At 43.6% G+C, this 6500-nt stretch overlaps 1 pseudogene; it reads right to left on the bottom strand.

The window, feature by feature from the left end:
* Positions 1–5512: 5512 nt before the first annotated feature.
* LOC104990179 lies at positions 5513–6144 on the bottom strand (annotated as a pseudogene).
* Between the last annotated feature and the right edge of the window lie 356 nt (positions 6145–6500).

Consider the following 6500-nt stretch of genomic DNA (forward strand, 5'->3'; position numbering starts at 1 on the left):
TTGACTGATACCTCTTTCTGAGGTTTTACTTGAAGACCCAGCTCTGCCCATACCTTCTATAAAAAGCCTGTCTCCTACAACTCATGTTCTCTGGAGTGTCCCTCTCCTCTAAATTCCTACTGCCTTTATCACCTTTGTTACATACTTTAGTGCCCAGCTATCTTGTATTAGTAAAAAGAAATTGAAAAACGCAAAGCCTCAGTGGCCTTGTGGGAGTTTTATAGCAAAGGGACACTGTGAATGGGTCAGAGGGATACAAACAAGTAGCAATAGCAGAGAATTTGAAACCAACTGGTATCATTTCAGGGGGCCTCTGAAGAGTTCCAGGACTGTAGTTCTTTATGTCTCAGTGCAAATAAGAATCCAATGACAGCAAAGTGGGAGGTAAGAAGTGATTCATTAGAATAGGATGCTTGTGAGGCGAAAGGAAGGTAGGTGAGAAATACTGTGCCCTGAGAACTTAGTGGGCTACAGTTATTTAATCAAAGGCAAAGTGGGTAAGGGGAGAAGACCTTCTTTGTCTTTCTGGAGTAGATGTCATGTTTTCATCATCAGCTCCTCCCCTAGGTTGAGCAGGGGAGTTTTCTTGCCCCTGCATGGTCAAGCTAGGTCCACAAATAACTGTTTTTAATGTGTGCAGAGAGTATGTCCTAGGGATCAGTAACTTACTAAGCTCACTGGGCTGGATGTGAGTCTCATGCTACCATTGTTTTATTGTTTGGGGGCATGTCTTGCACTTCTGTCACATGGTTTTGTGGTTAAGCAAACCTGCTTTCTTGAGTAATCATTAACTTACAGAGGGTCTCCCATATTTTTTTTACTTACAGTGCCCTAGTGAGATTATTTAATCACCTATTTTTTCCCTTCATTCTGTCCCTATCAAATTGTCCTTGGTGTTTGTGGCAGAGGAAGAAAGATCAGGTTTCTGGGAGTATTAATGGAAAAAATATGATTGGTAGTGATTAGGACTAGTGTACAAGAGTGCCAGGAGCCAGTCATCACTGGCTTGAATTTGGTCATTTTTTGTACTCCACAGCCTCTTGAGGCTAGTTTCTCGTCCTCCTTGGCATTTTTTAAAGCCACTAAATATCCCTTTAAAAAATGTGTTTTCTGATTAAATCAGTCAGATTTAAGTTAAAACAACGAGATTCTGTTGCATGCAAAGATCAACAGAGTATATAGCTATTGTAAGCACTGCTGTGATGAAAATCCTTGAGTATACATTCTTAGCATATATCTTTCATTATTTCCCTAGGATAACTTCCTAAACCTGGTTTTGAGTTTCTGAGTAAGATGGACTAAGCATGCAACCCATCACTGATCTTAAGTGGCCTTGGCCTGCAGCAGCTTGAAGCAGTGTTTCATTTCTCAGCTAGAGATCAAAGGTCATGGCAGCAAGAGTGCTGAATTCTAGCTACTAGACCAGTGGCCAGTGACAAGGCCCTGGCCCTTTGACTTTGCAGAGAAGAAATTCCCACAAAGATAAAAGTAGTGATACAAATGAAGTGTTTATTAGGAGGAAAAGTGTATAGTATGTATGTATAGACACATGGGCAGATTGAGTGAGACTTATGCCCTGGTGATAGTTTTAAATCACTTATATGAGGCATTTCTTCTGGGTTTTCATTTTGATTTACCTCATTCTGAGTCTGTATTTAAAATCTCAAGATCCTCCCAAGTGTGCACACACCCTCTTAGCCAAGATGCATTCCACCAAAGAGGACTATGGGTGGCTTAGCATCACTCCCCTTTTGACTTCTGAGGAGCTTTCTAGTCTGGAAGGTCTCTTTGACATCAATAAATGAGGAAAATGTGGTCTCTTATCTGGGCAGGGCCCAATCTCCTCTCTTGATTGTCCTGATATTGATATTTTGGAATTTCTGTGTGCAGGTAACCAACTCAAATTGCTTACCCTGGTTGGAGATGGGGGGTGATGCCCATCTATCTCCTGCCTTAAATTCCTCCTGAGATGTGTAGACTCTAAGAAATCTTTATTGGGAAGATGAAGTGCGATAATACAAGGTCAGCACATTTTTGTTAATCTCAGGCTTAAAATTTAGTATATTTCTCTTTTCCTAAAATGGAGTTTGAACCTGTTGGTCCCAGGCCTCCTCCTTGGACTGAAAGGTCTTAGATTTGCAACAGTATAGAAGACAGCAAAGCATTAGGTAAAATATAACATAAATCAGTATGGCTGAAATGAAGATGGTTGTAAGAAAATGGAAACCTCCTGTCAGAAAGTTTTTAATACCTTGTGGGATCCAGGAGAACAAGTTAGAGAACCGGTTTTCAATTTCCCTGCCCAAACTGAATATCAAAGATTGGTGGCTAATGGTCTGCTGATTCAAGGTAGCTTGTTGTCAAGTTTTCTCACTGCCTACCTGGCAAGAGGTGGTAATGTACATGCAATAAGGTGGGACTTCCCTGGTGGTCCAGTGGTTAAGACTCTGTGCTCACAATGCATGGGGCCTGGGTTTGATCCCTGGTCAGGGAACTAGATCCCACATGTCGCAACTAAAGATACTACATGCCACAACTAAGACCCAGAGCAGTCAACAAAGATCTTGAATGCTACAACTAAGACCCAGCACAGCTAAATAAAAAGTATTGGTGACTGTACACACCCCTTTTTGTTTTACCAACAGATAATCCAGGGCCAGTTGGTTGCACACACCCAACTTGGCCAGTGAATCTAGAGACCTCGGTAAATTAGTAAGAGAGTTAGCAGTACTGGTGGCATCCCAGACAAGTTTCATAGGCATATTGGTGGGCAGCTACTCCCCACCATGGTAACAAGGCATACCCAGAGAAATAGGCATCTCTGCTTGGGATGCCACCAGGTAAATCTTGAGTTAATTGAGTGTACAGTTTTAATGAACTTGCTCAGTGCTTGGATTCATTTAAGGAGTGGATTGAGAAAGGCATAATCAGGGTTCCCAGCATGCATTGTGTGGGCATGGAGTTTTGGGTAGGCAATTAGTGGCTCCTGGTTTTTTATCTACCTGACAGACGAAAATGTAACCTGGTGGGGCACAGTTGACTAACTTGCCCAAGGTTTTAAAGCCTAGCCAACCAGTTTTGTTGTTATGGAAATATTCTCCAGCTACAAGCTCAAGTCCTTCCATTCGCTTCCATCCTGGTATCTGCTTCTCCTACGTGGATCCTTCTTCCATCAGGTAGTGAGCTTGAGTTTGAGCACAAATAGGTAATTGGAGTTCTGGCTTGCAGGGTGGGGGGACGTGCCATTACAAAGTGCTGGGGTACGTTAATGTCAGTTCTTCATCCTCCCAGTTTGACTTAATATTCTTCTGTTGCTAAGGGGAGGGTTAGGCAAGAGACGTTTGAATTTTCTTCAATAGGAAAATTAAAAAAAATCTAATTCTGTACATTACCATTCTGAACCTTGAGTCTCTGGTAGAAGACCATTTTCCCTCAGGAACTTGGCTAAAATTCCTTACAGAATGGACAAGTGGGTCACTGTGGTCTATGATGGATCCAGCATTCTGAGTGGAGGACACAGGAGTTTGGGCAATGTGAACCAGGGAGTTGTCTATCCATCCTGCGGATAAGGAAAAGAAGTGTAGAAAAGCTAAGGCAATTAGTAACTTCATAGTAGGGTCATATTTGAATCACTCAGCATAGGCAGAGAAGTTTAGTAAATTCTGAGAGCAAAGGAGAGAGCAAAGAAGACAACAGTTATCTGAATTTACCAGAGCATATCAGTTATTCTGTAAGTGGATTGGAATACTGGGAGGCAGAAAGGAAGACAAGTGGCTATGGGTACTTAGCCTAGGGTCTGCAAGTCTTTTTGTTCTTTCTGAGGAAGAGCTTCAATTCATGGCGAGGCTCACTCATCCACCTGGAATTTTCAGGCTGTCCTGTGTCCTCTAGATCCCAGGGAGACTCAGAGGGAGGGGCAAATTCACAGGGATGGTTAGAAGGTGGGTCTTCAGGTTCCTGTAACATATCAGTGGAGACAGGTTTAATCCTGGACAGATGAACCCAGCTGGTGATTCCCTGGAGTTCAACTGCTGTAAGGGTGCTCAGCACAACTTGATAAGGACTCTTCCATTTTGGGAGTAGCTGGTTGCCAGGTGACTCATTTTTCCAGGTCTTTAAAAGTAAGTGAGTCACTCACTTTACACCAGAATGACTGGGAGTGTCATCTGGAGAGGGCTGTACTCTGTTGCCATATTCTTTTTTTTTTATTTACTTATTTATTTTAATTGGAGGCTAATTACTTTATAATATTGTGGTGGTTTTTGCCATACATTGATGTGAATCAGCTAAGGGCGTACATGTGTCCCCCATCCTGAACCCCCTCCCACCTCCTCCCCATCCCATCCCTCAGGGTTGTCCCAGTGCACTGGCTTTGAGTGCCCTGCTTCATGCATCAAACTTGGACTGGTGATCTATTTCACATATCGTAATATACATGTTTCAATGCTATTCTCTCAAATCATTCCACCCTTACCTTCTCCCACAGAGTCCAAAAGTCTGTTCTTTATATCTGTGTCTCTTTTGCTGTCTCGCATATAGGGTCATCGTTACCATCTTTCTAAATTCCATCTATATGTGTTATTATACTATATTGGTGTTTTTCTTTCTGACTTACTTCACTCTGTATAATAGGCTCTAGTTTCATCCATCTCATTAGAACTGATTAAAATGCATCCTTTTAAGACACCAGATCTTAAACTCATCAGTGACTGACACCCAGAACAGCATAGATGGGAACACATTAGCCAGATTTAAATATTTAAATCATAAAAGGTTTCAGTCTGTTGTCCATCAAATGTTAGAAAGCGTCAGACATAATTTCCAGTTGAGTAAGTGAAGCCATGATGAAAGGGGAGAATATTCTTGGGGAACTTTGAATGCAAAGCAAACTCCAAGTCATTTAGTAATTGCTGGGTCTCTGTGTGCCTGCCAGACTGACCCAGACCCCTGATAGGACTTCATGACAGTGTCCATTCCCCATAAATTTCCTTTCCCCTCACACTCTGAGTTGGAGCACAGCACCTCATAAATGTTCAACTTACACTTCAAAGCAGAACCAGGGATTCCCTAACGGCTCAAGTGGTAAAAAATCTGCCTGTGATGTGAGAGACCTGGGTCCAGTCCCTGGGTCAAGAGGAGGTAATGGCAATCCACCCCAGTATTCTTGCCTGGAGAATCCCATAGACAGAGGAGCATGGCAGGCTATAGTCCATGGGATCGCCAAGAGTCAGGCTTGACTGAGCAACTAAACCACCACCACCATCACCAAGCAGACAGACCAACCTGGGACATTAAGGCCAGAAAGTTAAATTGAAAATCACATGGTGATAGCCTCCGTTTTAATCAATGTTCTATCACACACAGAGCTATTGATTTTTAAAACTGGTTTCATGTTAGGTGTATCTTAACGTTAAAAACAATGTAGCCCATATTCACATTAGTGTGCAATTTCCACTAATTTCTGACAAAGAGAAAATACACATATTCGACTTTTTCTGGCACAAAACCTTGATTATTCAGCTGCGGTCGTCAGAGCCAAAGGTGCTCCCGAGTCTTCGTAAAGCACTTCGTCTACCTTCACATCGTTCTCATCCACCGGGACCTGGAGGCAGATCTGCTCTTTGAAAACCAAGGCCAGGGTGTAGGGTTTCACGTCCTGGGACTGCAGACAGCGCTTCAGGTAGGCGTCATAGTAGCCCTTGCCCCATCCCAAATGGTTACTCTGTTTGTTGAACCCGAGACCAGGCACGAAGATGAGGTCAAGTCCCCCTGTTGACAAGGCCTCCTCCAGAACCTCATCCTCACTGGGCTGCTGAATGTTCCAGGAAGTTCTGGGCAGTGACGCGATTTCCTCTGGTGATACTAACTTCACCATATCCATGTGATTGCTCTGCAACTGGTACCGCGGGATAAAGCAGGTTTTGCCTTGTCGGAAAATGTCCTTGATGATCTCCTCTGTCTCAATTTCATCTGGCATGCTCAGAAAGATGGACACTCTTTTGGACTTTTGACATTCACTATGAGTAAACACCTTCTGGGCCAAGAGGTGGGACTGGCGCAGCCGCTCCCCAGCGCCCGCAGACGCTGCTTCAGCTCGGCCCGAAGGCTCCGCTTGGCGCCGCTCAGGGCCACCGCTGCCACCATCTCCTGGTGCAATGCGGCCCCCATCCGCGCTCCTCGAGGTCCGCCAGCCCAAGCTGTTGCCATATTCTTATGTAGCCCTCTGGACCTGGCCTAGGTTTATAATGTATTTAAGATGAGCCTTGGTTTCTGGATCAGTTAGCATGTCCAGAGTAAGGAATGGTCTTCTATATGTTATTTCAAAAGGGCTTATTAACTTAGTGGTTGTTTTACAGGCTGCCCTGACCCTTAAAAGGACAATTGGCAGCAGGTAATACCACAACTCTGATGTTTCCTGACAGAATTTGCCCAAGGTTTTCTTTAGAGTATCATTAGTCCATTGCACTTTTCCTGAGGTCTTCAGAATGAATGGAGATTGA

This window comes from Bison bison, unplaced genomic scaffold, assembly GCF_000754665.1.
Source record: "Bison bison bison isolate TAMUID 2011002044 unplaced genomic scaffold, Bison_UMD1.0 scf7180017864171, whole genome shotgun sequence".
In the NCBI taxonomy this organism is placed as follows: domain Eukaryota; kingdom Metazoa; phylum Chordata; class Mammalia; order Artiodactyla; family Bovidae; genus Bison; species Bison bison.